General features: G+C 36.3%; 1 long non-coding RNA gene across 1 annotated transcript; it reads left to right on the top strand.

The window, feature by feature from the left end:
* The first annotated feature begins 15,289 nt into the window (after positions 1-15,289).
* LOC129926989 (uncharacterized) lies at positions 15,290-16,883 on the top strand. Its single transcript, XR_008778698.1, has 2 exons — positions 15,290-15,351; positions 16,731-16,883. It is a non-coding gene; the product is annotated as an uncharacterized LOC129926989 (long non-coding RNA).
* The last annotated feature ends 2,251 nt before the right edge of the window (positions 16,884-19,134 follow it).

Below are 19,134 nucleotides of genomic sequence, written 5' to 3'. Positions count from 1 at the left end.
TGAGCCACGACCAGTAACTGTGTTAAAAATATGGTGCGGTCATGTTTTGACGATGGTCAGATGGACCACCACATTTCATTCGGTCAATGTGAGGGGAGGTGGGGCAGCAGTGCCAAGGAAGAACACCCCGTCTCCCCCCGACTCCATTGAAATGTTTTCTACCCCTTCAGCACGAGAATAATGCCTGGTCATTACTCAAGTGAGTTTTGACAGGGTCGCCTTGCACCTACCGCAATTAGCGCGCCATAGGGATTTCCTCCCAGACTTGGTCCAGCATTTGTACCTTTAGGTAATTGGTCCTGGAAGGTTTGATTACAGAGGAGGCTGAACTTTGGAGTAGGGCGTCAGCGGGGTTTTAGGTGGGGGGGGGCAAGGACGGGCAGCAGGCACTGCATCGTCACGGTTGTTTGGCTGTAACGCCGTCTGAGGATAATAGAGGACATCTGGGTCAAGCATGGCATCATGAGGCTAGTGGGAGGCCCACGAGAGGGAAGAAGGGTAAATAGGCCGCCATAAAACTTGCTCCCTTAATGTTTTTTTTTTCTTTTGCGGCGGAGATAGTTTTAAAACTACAATAATAGAGGATGTGCCTTGAAAGACCTGAATCGGGTGGACATAGATTTATAACAGAATGACCTTCACAAACTGACCCTTCACACACACACACACACACAATTACAAACACAGACTCAAAGAATGGGAAAGATGATGATGAATGGGAAAGAAAGAGAGAGAGAGAGAGAGAAAGAAATAAAGAAAGAGAGAGAGAGGGAGAGAACGAAAGAAAGAAAGAGAGAGAGAGAGAGAGAAAGAAATAAAGAAAGAGAGAGAGAGGGAGAGAACGAAAGAAAGAAAGAGAAAAGGCAAGAGAGAGAGAGAGAGAGAGAGAGAAAGGAAGAAAGAAAGAAAGAGAAAGAAAGAAAGAAAGAGAAAAGGAAAGAAAGGGAGAGAAAGAGAGAGAAAGGATGAAAGAAAGAGAGAGAAAGGAATAACGAAAGAAAGAAAGAGAGAGAGAGAAAGGAAGAAAGAAAGAAAGAGAGAGAAAGGAAGAAAGAAAGAAAAAAAGAGAGAGAGAAAGGATGAAAGAGAGAGAAAGAAAGAAAAGAATAAGTCAGAATGGTGCCTCGCTGCCTGTATGTAAACAAATAAAGGCATATATAAATGTGATAGTTTCAAGTGAGACTTTATTCAAAGGGTCTCTAAAGGTATCGAGTATTTTGTTTCTTACATGGGAGGAGGTGTTGAGGGTCAAGAAAACATAACTCCTGTTAGTCGACAAGAAAACATAACTCCTGTTAGTCTACAAGAAAACATAACTCCCGTTAGTCTACAAGAAAACATAACTCTTGTTAGTCTACAAGAAAACATAACTTCTGTTAGTCTACAACAGTGGTTCCCAAACTTTTTTGTCTCGTAGACCCCTTGCCATGTTTTCCGGTATTCGGTAGACCCCCTGGCTAGCTAATATTGCTGAACAGCAATTCTGCTGATTTTTGAACTTCAAATGTGTTTTTCTTTAAAATTATTTCTAATGTATTAAGGTGAAGACTGAAAAATTATTATCAACCACATGCATGGACGTAGCTGGGAGGGGTGCAACCCCCCCCCCCCTTACAAATTTTGGCCCATGACCACATAAAGTTAACCTCATTGAATTTATGAATCAAGTCTGTTAAATGAGCAATGTACGATTTCCACATGATTACATTTCAATTTGAAATTAGATCGCTGACACCCGGGAACTCGGATATAGTGTTAAAAGAAATAAACATAAGATTTTTGACAACCAGCATACTTCAGTAACTTCAGTGTGAAGAAGAAATGATGAAGTTCTTATCATTTTCTTAACACATATGGGCAAGTATTTAATGTGCTGGTTCGGTAAACTGCGTTAATAAATTGAAGCTATTCAAGCATCTCTAACTTTTCACTATCCACAACAGGACCTCACCATGAAGGATGCTTCATCCCTTGCTACTGATAGTATAATTAAAGGGAGGGCCTTTTCTTTAAAGTATTCCTTCAAAACATTAAATATTGATTCCCTTTTATTGTCAATTATCATTTTCGCAAAAGGACGTTTTTCGTGGATTTCTTGATCCATAATGATAGATGAACATTCGCCAATAAAAAAGTTTTATTACCAGGCATGGTTGACTCCTCCACTTGTTTAAAGAAATATATTGTTTGCAAATAATTACATAAGAAACTTTCAATGTCACAACTCATGTCATCCATAGACCTTTGCATTGTTTTGTTGCTTAGAGAAGTTCTTTAATAAAATCAGATGTACACAATAGTTTTTAAAACTTCATCACAGCATCTCATCTCTGCCTGTGGTCCCTTCTGGGGCATAGGCCACCAACCAGCTTCCTCCAGGCATCTCGGTTCTGGCCGAGTCTCTCCAACACGTCTTGCCCATCTGCTTCCAAATCACGACGCCATGTATTCCTCGAACAATAGAATTAAAATTTTAAGTCGTACCTTTGATTAGGTATCAATAATTATGTTAGTATAAGATAATTGTTAATTCCACTATTATACACGGTCGTAATCACAACGTTAAATCGAGATCCAGTCTCGTAGACCCCCATTTACATTTCATAGACCCCCAATTCTTTTTTACACTTTCGTAGACCCCCCGGAAGTCGTCGTAGACCCCTGGGGGTCTATATAGACCACTTTGGGAATCATTGGTCTACAAGAAAACATAACTCCTGTTAGTCTACAAGAAAACATAACTCCTGTTAGTCTACTAGAAAACATAACTCCTGTTAGTCTACAAGAAAACATAACTCCCGTTAGTCTACAAGAGGAAAAAAAAAGATATCTTAATATTTCACTTGTTAACATTTCTTTCCCTTCTAGAAATGTATTTTGTGAAAACTAGAAGTCAAGGATGATCTGCCCCTGTACGCAGCTGTGTGGGGTCAGTACAACAACCAACCGAATTCTTTTGCAGAACCGAATGTTAAGACTTCAGTTTCCATCGTGATGGATTCAAGTTCGAATCCTATTGTTTCTGCGCTTGACAGCTCAACCAACCCGCCATCTACCGTGACCTCCGTGACCTATATCGAAGATGTCGTCTCTACCATGCTCTTGCACATGTTAACTGTGGTATAATCAATGATATTCCCATGGTCTGCCTCTGCACAGGCAACATCTGGCCTTATTAAATAGCCCCCTCTTAAAAACTCAAAGGAGATAAATAAATAAATAATAACTTTTATATAGCGCTACTTTCATGCTTATAGCATGCTCAGAGCGCTATGGTCCAATCTCAGTTTTGGACCAGTGGGGTGGAGGGGGTATCTGTGAGAAGGTTTTTCCGTGCTGCCTTTAGGTCCGATATCTGGTCTCTGAATGATAATAGTGCATTTCACCATTGATACAATCTTACCAATAATACATTGGCTTCAGTGGCCTCTACATTTTTTTAAATAAATATATAGGACTAGTAATAAATTATATTATTATTATTATTTTGGAATTACCCTTTGGCACGAATAATCTGAGTTATTATATATTAGTTCTATTCCACAGTTATTTTAATATTTTAGATTTATGGACGTCAGATGTCAGGATTTAACAGATAAATTATCTATTCTTCACTATCAAAACTATTAACCAAACGCAGTAATGTAGTCTCCATGACCCTAGATAGATAAATGTTCATCTCTTATCATATAACTATATTATTGTGTATTAAAATAAAGGCAATAAGAAGTCTAAAGGCAGACATATTTTCCATGTAACTCTAATTAGCACAATCTCTCGGAGCTTTTCTTCCTTATTAGAAGTAGAGGGGTGAAAAGTTTTATAGCGAAAGCCATTTTCGTGAAAGTATTCCTTGGGGCTGGTTTCGGTGTTGACTTGAACAGCTTTTATCGGCTTTGGGTTTAAGGCCCAAGCTCCTGTCACGCCAAAAGTCAACTGCGTGGATGCAATCCACCTGAGCGCATAATGGTTAAATACGTCTTGGTCTGGGGCTATGGTCCAGTCAGGTCAAGATAACATCAACTTTGGCCGTCAGCTGTAATTGTACGCAATCAACTTGCACAGCTCATGGCGTCTTATCGCTAGCGTCTAGAGGAATTAAGGCTGGTCGAAATGACCAGTGAGAGTCCCAGTACTACTGACAATGTGTCGGTCAATGCTTGGAAGGAAAGAAAGATTAAGCATGAAAAGTTTAAAAAGAAAAGAAATTCAGGAAAAAAGACAAAAAACTAAAGTAGCAATTATACATAAAACACTGAACCATAATCTTCAAATACATGAACAAAATTTAATAAAATACTCAGAAAGACACAAAGATAAAGGCATATACCTCGTTCCATATGCTAAGACAAATTTGTACAAATGCTCTTTCTTCCCTAGTGCTATTAGAGAATAGAAATCCAGCGACTTGGCAAAATGTAAGTCATTGGTTAACATGCAGTACTAGATGCATGATGCGTAGAACGTAATCATCTTCTTTTTTAAGTAATGTCTCTATTTTATAAGATAAGAAAAGAAATAGCTGTATAGTGTTTTTCATATGTATCCATTAGGAGACAAAATCTGGCTAGCTCTGTCGTATGCTAGAAATAATGGACACGTAATGTTATTATTTATCGGTCGATCATTGATTAGGTCAGGCTCGACTCAACTGCTCCAGATCGGTGGGTGGGGTGTATGCTCGGGAGGTGGCAGATTGAAAACGTAAGACGCTATCCAGGTGTTAGGTACCCCCAGACAAGTAAGGAGATGTGGCGAAACACGATTTATGGCGCCCTACGCATGATCATTACGGCATATGGGCCTGACACTGAAGGACTGATTCATGAGAAAGCTACAGAATCCGTTGACATTTCCTGGGTACTTGAGGGAATCGTGATGGTGGTCCGGGGTGGGGGATTTGATGAGTAAAAACATTTCTAATCGCACAAATTGTTTGACGCGTAGGATGTAAACATCTTCTTTTTTGAAGTAACGTCTGTATTATATAAGACAAGATATTCATATCGCTCAGCGAAACAATTTAGAAAACAAATTCTTCAAGTTGGCTTTAAAAATTCTTTTTACAAATCGTATATCTATCTATCTGTCTGGTCAAAAGTGCACATTCTTTCTCCCACACCCGATCTCGAATCAAGCTGAATTTTCGCACAATTATTTCTTTTACCTGACAACACAAGAATACATTTCAAAAATTAACGAAATTCATAGTTTGGTACTTCGAACAAGAGAAAGAAATTCTACTTGACTGATAAGATGGTCAAAGTTGAATTAGTCCCCTTTATACTTTGCATAGAGATTCGTTTGAAACTAACAATAGATAACTATAAAACCTTTTCTGGTACAGAGGTTAATGTATTGACTAGAGGAGGCTGTGAAGGCTTTAGCTCCCGAGTTCGAATTCAGCTCGTTCACTTTTTTTTTTTGTAAACACATTTGGAAAGCGATCACATAGAGACCATCTTCTTTCTCCTCATCTCCCCTTTTCCAACTGGTGCAAAGGAGTGACGGGATGATTCCGTAGTGAAAACGCTAAAAGCATGACATTGCTCTTAACAAAGACAAGTGGTAAAAACATTTCTAATCGCACAAATTGCATCGAGTCGAGGTCTACACAAATTTAATGACGTGACTGATCCAAACTAATTGATACAACTACACTTAAATATACGCTTTGACGTGTTGTAGATTTTTTTTTTGTTTCTTGCTTTTAAGTGTTGGATCAACTGTGGGGAAGAAAACAATATAACTAAAGTCGGATGTATCAGTAGTGAAAGATTTTAGTATTATCATTGAAATGGTTCTCTCTCTCTCTCTTTCTCTCTCTCTCTCACACACACACACACTCATTATGTCACTATGTGTGTGGGTGTTTGTGTGTGTGTATGTGATATAAAAAAATATACATAGCACATATTTTGTAATATATTTGATTTTCTTTTTAATTCGTACATTCAAAACTTGTTAATTATGTTTTATTTATTTATTTATTTATTTTTTTGTCCTTGGAGAAAAACTATCTTGTCATGCACTGTTTGTCCGTCCGATTGTTTGTCAGCTTAGATCTCTAAAACTAAAATGCTATTGAAATGAAAATCGCGTTTTTTAAACTCGTCAATTTGTATTAGTTTATTTCCGAGCTGAATGTGTGTCATTGTGTGTGTGTGTGTGTGTGTGAGTGTTCCTATGATACCTTTGACCTCAGTCACTCATTTAACCTTGCAATGTTCACGACAAGAAAGTGATGACCTAAAAACCTCACCACCCCCCTTTTCCCTATCCAAACCATGTGACACTATCCTATCGGCTTGACCTATGTCCAGCTAGTGCCCCAGCATTGCAGGCCCATTAATACTGTACATTACCATAGCGATACTATCACATTAAGTCGTTACATGCTCGCTTGTGGTGTGTGTGTGTGTCTGTGCGTGTGTGTGCTCTGTTAGTTAACGTGGGAAGGGAGGAGAAAGGTCAATATTGTGTTAAAAATGAAAGGAGGGTGTCGACACTCTATACCCAGGATGCTGGCTGTTCGCTCTTTACAATCCTGCTGGACGCTGGTCACTCTATTACTCACCTACGACCGACCTTTTCGTTGGTCGATGCAGGCTGTTACAGCTTGTATTTGTAGTCCAACTAATGAAGCAATTTCTCAGAGTAACTCAATTCTGTCTAGCAGCATAAGGGACGCGTGTCAGGGGCGTACACACCGCTGTTGTAGGGGGCTATTAACATTTAACAAAACAATCGACTTGAAAAATATAATAGCCACTGCCATAGTTTGATTATTTCAGTGACTTAAAAGGTGGGCCCGCCGCAGGGGCGTAGTGAGCAAAACGTTCGCCCAGGGCAAGATAATTTATTGCCCCCCCCCCCCCCAATTTTTTTATGAACATCACATAGAAATATAGGCTGCGTGTGGCGCCCCCCCCCCTTGAGGGTGGTGCCCTGGGCATCGTACCCCCCCCCGGCTCTCCTCTCAGTACGCCTCTGGCCCACCGCTGTTCATAAAGCTATTACATACATTCACTGCTATTTCAGCTTTAAGGCCATGTTTACAAATTATTAACCAATTCAATAGTGGAGGTCTGTATGGCTGCCAAGTGCCAATGTTGTAAGTCGAATATTAAAATACGTAATTAGGGGTTGTACAGGGGTTGTACAGGGGTTGTACAGGGGTTGCTGCTGTATTTGAATCATGGCGCAGATTTTCTCTGAAAGAGAAGAGAGAGAGAAAGAGAGAGTGAGTAAGTTATTTAGAAATGAGAGAGTAAACAAAAGAGAAAACATGAAAAGAAGAGAGAACAAGATAGAAAGACAGATAAAAGAGAGAACGAGAGAAATTGAAAGAGAGAAACGGAAAGAAAGAGAGAGAGAGAGAGAGAGAGAGAGAGAGAGAAGGGGAAGAGAGTTCTTACTAGCTTCAAGTATAACGTATGTCGATAGGCAATGTCAATCTTTTCTACATCACACCATCGTCAGCCCATTGCTAAGTATAAGAAGGCATCAAGTTCTATTGCTCTAGGAATTTAAATCTTTCTGCCAACAAAATGTACTCTTGACTATGTTATCCAATTATAATGTGTACAACATACACATCACTTTATTTTCTCGTCCTAGAGACCTACACAAACAATGTCTAAGTTTTACTTTTTATAAAACTTTATAATATTCTAATGATAGGTCTTTAGATCTAGACACTGAAGTCGATGTGCATAATATTCCTAAACGTCTAATAATTTATAATAACTCTCTAAAATGAATACTTGCGGAAATACCCGAAGATGAAATCTGCTCAAGATAAAGACTTTCTAGTCCTCTAGCCAAATTTTTTTTTAAAAATACAAATTATAACGGTCAAATTCCCAATGTGGCCAAAGAGATAGTAATTCTTTTCCCAAGAATGTACATCAAGTGTCATATTTCTTGGAAAATCGTTAGAACTCAGTCTTCCCATAATCCATTAGTGTACGTGAATGTACGACATGAATCGGAAATGCTCAAGAAGAACTAAAAAATGTCGAAGCCGCTAAATTGAACTTCCAAATTGTCCACTAAATAAATTGTACCAATGGAAGAGCTTCAAAACGTTTAAAGAAGTACAAGGTCTCGGTATTGCCTGTTTGTACACTAGCGACACTTCTTTTCTTTTGTACATCGGAGACACCAAAAAGGTTGCTATTTTAGAGAGTCTCAGGTTTGTATGGACATCTACAATACCATAGACATACCATCAAAATTCAGGGACATATAATTAAATAAATAAATGGTATATATATATATATGTGCCTGTGTATGGTGTATGCTACGTTACAATGTATCAGTTGATTTAAATTTAAAAAAAAAAACACTTAATAAAATAGGTAAATAAAGTCATGCATAATTATATTCTTCCTCCAATCTTCTAATCTTTTTTTTTTCCTTTGTCCGGGGAAAACCCCTCTCTTATTGTAACGGTGTTGTCCGAGGATGGACGTCTTTGTGTGGTCCACTGGGTCACCTAACACTGTCTGTGTGTCCATCTCTCACCTTGGGGGTGAACACAATCATCCTATCCCAGCAGTGTCTGACCATAAGATTGACCCCCGCGATTGAAGAAAAAAAAAAGATAATAAAAGAAAGGGGTAAGAGGGAGGAAAAAAAAGATGACAGGGACCGTCTAGTCTTTAAGGGGAACTGGAAGTCCGCTATGTCCATTGTGTGTCCAGTCGAGCCCACAAGGACACTGTCCACGTAATGGAAGGTGGCTCATGTAAAGACACCCAAGAAACGTGGCAATTCTTATAGAAGGGTGTCAGCCAGAGAATGTGTGTGTGTGTGTGTGTTGAAGAGAGAGAGAGAGAGAGAGAGAGAGGAATGTGTCCAGGGAGACATCCAGAGTGATCAAGTCATTTGAAAGAGAAGAGCTTCCATTCTATCGGCTTCTCTAAATCCTAATCTTCCTCTTTGTGTATCACTGGTAGAGGAATAAGCTTGAGGGGACAAAGCAAACAATCTAGATGTCCTTTAAAGGTAAGGGTCAGAGGTCAAGGAATATTCAAAAGCATAATAAAACTTGCTTAGAGTTTGCAACGTTACACTATATCTTATAATGTCACTGACAACAACAGTAAAACTTTCTACATTGAAACAACTAAAAATGTTTTCAATAGAATTGCACTTCTTTAAAATAAATGAATAAAATAAATTAAACTAAAATATCTGAAAGTGTAATATAGGAGCTAAATATAAATAAATATGTACTAAAAAATTTTAATCTATTCATTTTCTTTAATTTACGAAACATCATCAGTATCTTATATATCGTCCTATATAAAATGATAAAGTAATAAATCTTAAACCTTCCATGTTCCCTAAAGATTAAAGGGACAGAAAAAAAATTTCGGTGACAACAGTGCCGAAAAGGGAGACAACAGAACTGGATTTTAAAAAAAAAGTATTGTAAACGATATTCAGAAACTATGGCGGTATTTGAATACGATATAAAGAAATACCGGGCGTAGTCGGTGGACAAAAACGTTATGTCATGAATTTCTTCAAATGCACGTGTAAAAAATAAATTAAAAGATAGATAGCAAATTCCACTTTTATTTATCTATATCGAAAAAGCACTACTAAAATTAAATCACAATCAATCGTTGTACATATCAGACATATTACAATATAATCATATTCCGCCTCTAGAAAAGTGCAAGAAGAACAATTGAACACATGTAACTAACTATTCACACAAGCCAAAACATGCCCTTTTAATAAGAGAACCCTTTTCACAGGCTTACAGTGATGGTGAACTCAGGTGAACTCACAACTACCTATTATCGACAGCCATTCTTTGAAAAGCTCCCGAAATGTTACGTCCCATTCCTTCCTCACTGTGAGACACTAAATTTCAGTTTCTGGTTCATTGTTAAATATTTTTATCTGTAGCAGAATTTGGGGCACATTTCAAGTGTGTGGTTCAACTGAATCCATTTACTTTTGTTGGCCTGCTTCAGTCAGTAGGACGACTGGGGCTCATCTCGTAGAACACTTTGCCATGTGACTGTGGTGTGCGGCGTGGAGCCCTATTTTGGAGAGACACTCCCGTCTACATATATCGCAGGTTAAGGTTTATACTTGTTTATTCCACACATTTCTACAACATTTCATTTGCAGAAGTAAAAATATGCGATAAGTTTTACTATTCATACGAGTATCTATAGGATTTAAACGGGTCTCCGTCATTTGATGTAGAACAGGGGAGGACAAATTACGGCCCGCGGGCCACATGCGGCCTGCCGTAGTGTTTTATGCGGCCCGCCAAAACCTACAGAAATCAGGTGTTCCAACAGTATATACATATAAAAATGAAAATATTAAAAATAACATCTATAAAAATTATTGAAACAGTCTCATTATAAAAAGTTTTAAGTAAACGAAGATTATGCTTATTGGCTATACATCAATACACTCAATTGACTCAATTCAAGACACAATCTGTTGGGTAGGCTTGGAACAAGATGGCAAGTGTAACAGATGATGGAGCTCGATCTTTGACTGAGAAAAAATGTAATTTTTTTAAATATCCCAACCATAGACTCTAAACAGGAGACTTTGCACAAAGTTGCATAAAGTTTCTACAATAGTTTGGATGTACCTTCATGGTAATTAAAGTTACAGAGCTAGGAATACATGATATAAACAGTTCCAATTTATGAACATAATTATATAATGTATCCGCTATCTTAGCATGGGCAAGGCAAATGAGAATAATATAAAATCTCAAGCAAAAAATAGTTATTTTTTTTAATGACATTGACTGTGGCTTTGTTACCAATATTTCTAATGAGGAGTGGAAGACAGATTTCATGTTTTCTTATCATATGCATTGCAATCGGTTGTTTGCATATGAAATGTAAATGCATGTTAAATCTTTTCAAACAAAGCTTTCCCATTTCTAAAGGCAAGCAAAAAAAAAATAGTTTTTGTCATTTTCCTTTGCTGAAAGGTGAAACTATTTCTAGTGAAACGATTAAAAGTAAAACACTTAAGATTCCTTAATTGTACAATTTATAAAAGCAAATTTTAAGACGTCAAGAACCAGTTCTCAATATCATCAGCTCACCATTTAGCGCAGAAGCTGATTCAGCTCCAGAGGACATAACTAGAGCAAAGAGAAGTTCCAGTCAGTACTTCCACAGGAGTCTTATGAGTGCCAGAATATGTATGTCAACACTTTAAAAAATGTGCTGCTGTTCACACTATTTGTGTACACATACATCAGTTCTTCTTCTTCTTTGTTCTCATTTTACATGTTGGAGGGTTCAGATCAGTAATCTTATATCTGAGATGAACTGAGCAGTGGTTTCCAGATTAGGCAGTTCTCCGAATAGTCTTTGGAGGGCTTTGGGGCCAGAGTCTTATTCGGGTCTCTTGATTTAGTATGCACCATTGAAGTACATTGTCAGCATTCTCTGTTGATGCTCCACAAGGACAGGTTTCGCTCGTCCCGACATTTAACTTGCGGAACATATATTATCTCATTCAGTGATCGTGATCGAGTATTTTTTAATTTGAGTGTGTGTGGAAACTAAACAAGTATAATCACTGATAAATGTTGACTGACTGTAATTTGACAGCCGTCATAGGGGTAACAACTAGTAATATAGTTTCACAGTTCCGAACATTAGGCACGAGTGTACAAAGTAAAATACTGCACATTAAGTACAACTGTATATTTGTGGTGATAGTGTGATATAAAAAGAAAACAGCAATTTAAAAAAAAAATCGCAAAATTGATTTCAAAAATTGATAACTCTTGTTGTAATTTTTCAACGTGGAGTGTGGAAAAAAAAAAGAAACGTGAATCTAATACAAAGTAAACATGAACTAAAAGACATTCTACACAGTTAGCTGGAGTATCTTTCTAAGTTATATATATATGCGGCCCGCCATTCCAAATTATTTTTTTAATGCGGCCCTCCAAACAAAAAGGTTGCCCACCCCTGATGTAGAACATTGTTAGGATTATCGGTTCCCGGTCACTTCAACGCCGGTCAGTTCATCCCTGTTCATTTCATCTTTGGTCACTTCATCCCCGTTTATTTCATCCCCTGGTCATTCCATACTCCGATCCAACAAATAATTTTAAAAAGTAGGCTATTGACAATATTTTTAATATTTATTCTTTAGTTACACGACAAAAAGTGTGACACATTAAATAAAAATAGAATTTAATGTTATTAAAAAATTATATAAATGTGACAAATATAGACATAGAGCGTGTAAATCTAAATCAGTATGATAGGCAGTATGTAGGTACAGGGGGCGATCCATTGATTCGTATTGCTCTATATGGTTTGTCATTTCTTGTCACGTTATTGTTATTGCGGAGATTATTACATAGCGTTATTACAAAGCGCCCATATGCAAGAAAGAAGGATTGAAAAAAGTGACAAATGGCCGTCAGGAGATAAGTTGTCAGTGACATGATCCTAAGTAATCTAATTGTTCTCATCTCTCAAAAGATTTCCACTACTTCCACCACACATTGGCCATTGATCATTACATCAAGCAATATGCGCACCAACTAGAAACAATAGAACTAAATACAACACCCCCCCCCCCCCGCTTTACAATATATCTACCTATTGACATCTATTATTTCATTTCTCAACAAGCAAGAAAATAGGAGGGGGAACACTATAAACACTTTATAATAAAATAACAAAAAACGTTTTCAATAAATATATGTATATCTTATATCTAAAGAGGGCTTAAGGCGAAGCCTTAGCAGCAAAATTGCAAAATGACTAAGAAAAAGAAATTAATTTGGGGATGAAATGACGGTAATGAAGTGATCGGGGATGAAGTGACCGGGGATGAAGTGACCGGTCAACAGGATTATTGGAGATTTTCATACATGCGGAAAAAAAAAACTATAAATAACTAATTTCTTCGGTACATCCGGTGTACAAAATAGAAAAGAAATGCTCATTGGTGGGGCCAATGTGTTGAATGTAAGAAATGGTTCTCACATTGTTGACATAATAGTAGGAACAAGTTTTGTTTATAGGTCTAGTATACGTACAACGTAATCACAAAAAAAAATTCAAAACAGCACTTCATTAAACACTAATCTGTTGCATTGATAAATAAAAAATTATTATTATTATTATTATTAACATATACGCATTGTGAGAATACTCTACTCTAGCATTTCTTTTCCATTGGATTAATTTAATTGTGTCTCTAATATCGCGGTATGCATGAACTAGTTAAGATACATAAATTAATGTTATAATAAACAGAAAAATTTAAAACTTTGCTACACGAATGCAATCTCTACATGCTTTCAAAAAAATACTGCCGATTGTTAAATCTGAAAAGGTTCCATCTTCTCTTCACCGTTGACATGAACGATGTGATGTTTAAAAAAACGACACTTTCAATCGTTCTCTTATTTATTTTCAGAAATTCGTCCATAGAATTAACGTCTGTATTATATAAGATAAGATACTAAGGAAGAAATCAAAGATTTTAACAAATATGCTTCCAAAACTCTTGTCTGCACCTTGTTTTTTGTTGTCCCGGGCATTGGATTACAGTATGGCTCAGATTGTGTTCGGACACAATCAGGTTGAATCAACCTGCCTCATGGGGTCCCATCCTCCTATTCCCGAACCCGCCGGGTCCATAAGTATCCCGCTAGGCCATTGTCATACCTATTTTACTATTATATTATAGATCCAAGTGTTCCTATTATTACAAGGGGAGGGGCAACTCTGATCATCTTTTGTTGTCCAATTGTTTTGAGTTAAGCTCATTTCTAGGTTCTAATACAAACAAATATCCATAAAACTACTCTATACCATTGGAAGTGATAATATGTCGGCCATAGACCAGAGAAAACATCAACAACAACAAAAAAGATCTAGATTGAGTGCAACAATTTCTTTTCAAAATCTAAGATTAAAGTTTTGTGTTTTTATTCTCCACGTGACACCCAACCCTGTCCCTCCCTGTCGACCATCTAGCATTGATCGGAAAACAAGGCCTGCTTTAAGTTGATTGTACATTCTTTTGTTGTTTCTTTTCCCTTTAGCGTCGCTCTAAAGATGAGACAATTATAAACCTGATGATCATTGTTTCTGGCCCCCAAACCTTGATCTCTAGACAAAGCCCTCTTCAATCTGGTTGTACCCTCATTTCTCCACTTTAGCCTCGTCCCGAAAGCGAGGCTTGCTAAGTTGATTGTTCATTCTCTTTTTCTCTCCAACAGAAGTAAGTCTTATGTCATCAGCACATGTATCCTTGTATCCCACCTACCTCCGGTGGGCTAATTCTGCTAATTCGTGTCATGAGCGTTAAGGTTTCGAACTATTAGTCACCACCATCTGGGCAAATGTCCGGTAGGAGTGGCACTACGTATCGGGGGAGAAAAGAAAGGCGGTGGTCGAGACAAAGAAAGAATTATGCTACAGAGTTTTAACCTAGGCGTCAGTATAAAAATTAGCATTAGAAAATGGAGAGGCGTTCGACCCTAAAGCTAGACCGCGTTTCTACTAGCACACAAAAGTAGTAAAGGCAGGGGGAAACTCCCATGAGGGCAGCGCCCCGCTGTACGCCATGTAAGAAGGATACTTCGGCGCCCCGCTGTACGTTACGTCCACTAATTGCAAACATGTCAGAAGACGTTCTTTTGGGCTTCTCGACAAGTGACTTGTTCCCCACTCGCCACCAGAATAGAGGTTTGTTGGAGGAGGACAAAAACAAATCTTTCCCTTTCCGCCCCATTAAGTCATAACACCCCTCTGTACACCCCCCCCCATTTTTCTTTCTTAAAGACCAACTGAAGAGGTTTTTTTCGAAATTGAGATAGCGATTGATTTAGATAGTAGATAGCATCAAAGTTAGTTCCTAAAAATTTGAGATTTTAGAAAAGCGTATTTATATTAGAAAAAGTAATTTGAAAGTGTAAAAAATAACGAGATTTGAAAATCAGCTTCAATGGCCGAAACCGGAAGTGACGTATTGTAATGGACTGAGAAAATGTAAATAAAAATAGACATGGCTGGATACGTTATTGATAGCGATTCAGATGATAAACTTATCTAAATCTTGCTGTCCAACAATTTTAAATGATACTTATCATGGGATGCACCAAAATGCCCTGAAGAGAACTCTTCTACTTTTTCAAAATATATTATAGAGCAGACTATTGAATTAATATAATTATAGATAGATTATAATAGGACTAGTCACTAGATTGCCACTAGATTGTGACTAGATCATAGATCTAGATAGTAGATCTAGTCTACTCTAGTAGTAGTCTCTAGTATCATCAAGTACTAGTAGATCATCTAGGTCTAGGTATACTATACTTAGACTATACTAAGTCTAATAGTACTAGTATACTAATAGTATACTATTAGTCTATTATAATTTTTATTATAACAAAACTAAATGAAAATGGTTAGATCTATCTATTCTATATTATTTTCTATATCTCTAATTCTAGCTAGGCCTTCTAACACTTTTACTAGTCACTCACTAGATCTAGTTTATAAATACTTGACTTGTATTATTGTACTAATTGTAGTATTACTACTAGTAATACTAGTAATAGTTTATAAACTAGTAGATTTAACTAATTTAAGTAGATCTAGAGTAATCTAGACTAGCCTCTATGTTAAGTCTAAGCCCAGTCGCCAACATTTTTTAATGCTTGAATTTGTATATCTCTGTTCTGTAATAGTAAGACCTAGTGAGTAGTGTCCTAGCAATAGCATAAAGATTATTCATAGATATAATATTATAATAGTCAAGGACTAAACCTAAAGCCTAAGCTAAATCTATCTAGAATATATTTATACTCTTTACTAGCCCTTACTATACTTATTAATAAGGCTAAACTTTAGATCTAAAAAAATGATAAGTCATCATTTATATTGGTAATATAAAATACAGATTTTTACTAAACACATGTGACATTTCTTTAAGTCTTAAACTTAAACAGGGCGGGTCCTAACGATTGCGGGGCCCTATGTGAAACTGATTGCGCGGGGCCTAGTCTGGGTGGGAATAAGGATAATAAGTGAAAATTAAGATTTCGTATTTAAAAAAAATTCGACTTTGAATTTTATTAAATCTTTACTAAGTACAAGATTACGATCAAATTAACTTTACTTTACAAACTTTGCAACCTATGGCATATTAAAATGCCAGTCACTCTATTAAAGTAAATAAAGTATGGAAACTTCTGATTAACGTGAAAATTTGCCTGATTATTACATTTTAGTACATGAAAGCTGACAATGTCTTATTTCGTTTATCTCGCGTAGGATTAGCGTTTTCCAGAATGAATGACACCCACAATTTTGTCTATTTTTCAGGAGATTTTTATGAGATTTCCAGGTTTTATATATACCGATATATATATATATATATTGCAATTTAACTATTACACCTAGAATTAGCACGAAGCCTATGAAAGTGCAGGGCCCACTGCGACCGCATAGGTTGCAGTGGCTTAAGACTGACCCTGGTCTTATATATATTAGATTGCCTAGACCTAGAGTAGAGTAATTTATTATTATTAAGAACAATAAGAGTTAGATGTTGATGTTAGATCAGATAATCAGTATAACATATATAATATATATATATATATAACCACTAGTTCTATATATAATGTATACATAATTAAGTATAAATGTTAATAAATAAATTTTTTAAAATCTATTTTACAGAAAACATATATGACATGTGGCATACAGACAAGTTTACTAGATGGATCTTTCATCATTTTGGAAATACAATATTCCCTGTGAAACAAATCACAGAAACATTCTACAATTTTATTTTATATAATAAATACCAATAAATGTAAATACAAAATCACATTTTAATAGAGTTCTTCATTATACACACAACATTATTTTAGTATGTTCCTTTTCACTTGCTAGGTTTAGACAAAGTTTCGAATCAGGATTTAATATTATTAAGTCATAGCCCAAAACTCCAGCAGGATGTTAGTTAATGGCAGTGGTCAATGTTTGAACCTGAGACCACAGAGAAGACAGTTTGGAATGCAAACCACACAACTTTCTGCGTTTCGAAACCTATTCAAATTTTGATCATTTTTATGTTAATGCAGATCTGAATGTCCATTGCAATGATGACTTGATCTGTAAAGGGGTTACATTTTTTAAAAATAAGTTGGATCTCATTCTTCGAATGATGCTATTTATTAGAAATTGCAACGTGGAATACATATTAGAGGCCAAAAGAAAATCCACTGATGAGGGAAGACGTAGACGTCATAAAGAACATTTAAATTGACCACCAGCTGAATATGGTTATGTCTTGGCTGGACGCGGCAAAATATCTAGTTTGCAGCTGGGGCTGCGTAGCCATGGAAAATACTGCATTTCTCATTAATCTTTCGACTCGACTGCCAGCCTTATTTATTAAACACTTTAAATTATGTATAGCTCTGCATTTTTTAATAACAATAAAAAAATATATATATATTCAGTGATTAACTGGCAATAATTGGGTTACTAAAATTTAATAAAATGAGTTGCATAATTACATCAACAGTAGCCTATATGCATTACTTAACATTATATTGATACTATAATTTATTTTCCACTTCCCTGACTTCCCAGAGAAAAGAAAAAAACGACAACTCCTTCTCCAGTAGGATAATCTCTTTCATTTATAGTCTAAACACAATTTAAAACTTTGTTACCTACAGTTACAGATTAACTTGCTAACTTAACTATCTAATAATCTAATGATTCTATTCCAATCAACAAATGAGTCAAGCGTGAGATAAATGAAAACTCTTTAATTTTTAGATATATATTTATAGAACTATGTAAGTATATAGGCCCGAATATACGGTACGAATATATTTAAATAAGAGTGTAATAAAATCCATATTTCGTATATTGATAATATTATAGAATTGGTAGATCTAGGTCTAATTTTTGCCTTATAGATTACTTTTTAGAAATTTAGATCTAGTACTTTTTTTTACTAGTAGATCTAAATCAGACTACTTTTAAGTCTAAGTTAAGGTTTAAGTTAAAGCTATTTGCCTAGTGTTGTACGGGGTTGTGACTCTAGATTCAAACTAAATATAATCGTATACTACAATAACTACATTGAATGAGCTCAACATTCACATTGTAATAATTGTTTTTTTTTCCCATATTGGGCCTATTTACGGACGACTATAGGTTAATAATCACTATTAAGTGTATAGATAGAGTATATAATTTTAAACTTTGTTTTTCTATGTCTAGGCCCAGCACCTCGATCGGATGTCTAAATAGATAGGTCTTATCTCTAAATATCCAATACTACTATTACTAGATCTAGACTTCATCTAATTGGATTTAGATCTAAATTTAGGTCTACTTCGTACATCATATATAATGATCTGAGAAAAGAACTCTGCTCTTGATCAAAAGCAGTAGATCTAGAACTAGAATAAGCCTGAAGCAGTAACATAAGCCATAAATTGCGTAACTTGACTAAAACGAAACATGTGAACTGAGGCTCGCGGTACTGCGTGGGCTGAAACGCTGTTCGCTTGACTAGATCAAGAATAAGCCGACAAACAGTAGATCTAACATGCAAAGCATGACCTAATTTCCCCAACTCTAACATTCACTTTTTATAAATTGGCGTGTTTTAGTCACCTTTGTTTTTAGAAACTAGCATTCCTGTAAAAAGGAATAGGGAAATACGCTAAGCCATAAACTGAAAAATTTGACCTAATTTCCCTTAAACTACGTCATCGACCTTGGTTGTCTGGGAAATACTGATCTCGAATGGCTTCGAGATTGTGAAATTTAATAGTCCCTAAAACTCACATTAAATTGCTTATATCTAAATTATTACAAAGAATATAGGTCTAAAATTTCGTATGTATGTTTTTTTAAGCATTATGAATCTAAAAAAAAGTATAACACCGGTTTCCGCGTCTGACCCCAAAACCTCTTCAGTTGGTCTTTAAGTCAATCTGCCTACCACATACCATTGTCTTCCCCCCCCCCCCCCAGCTGGATGCTTCACTGACTCTGTAATATGACGTCATATCCTGAGCCAGGTCAGAACAAGATGAGCAAGAAAAGAGAAATG

The sequence above is a fragment of the Biomphalaria glabrata genome, chromosome 6 (assembly GCF_947242115.1).
Source record: "Biomphalaria glabrata chromosome 6, xgBioGlab47.1, whole genome shotgun sequence".
In the NCBI taxonomy this organism is placed as follows: Eukaryota; Metazoa; Mollusca; class Gastropoda; family Planorbidae; genus Biomphalaria; species Biomphalaria glabrata.
The sequence above is the reverse complement of the archived record's forward strand: the minus strand, read 5'-3'. Positions and strand labels throughout refer to the sequence as shown.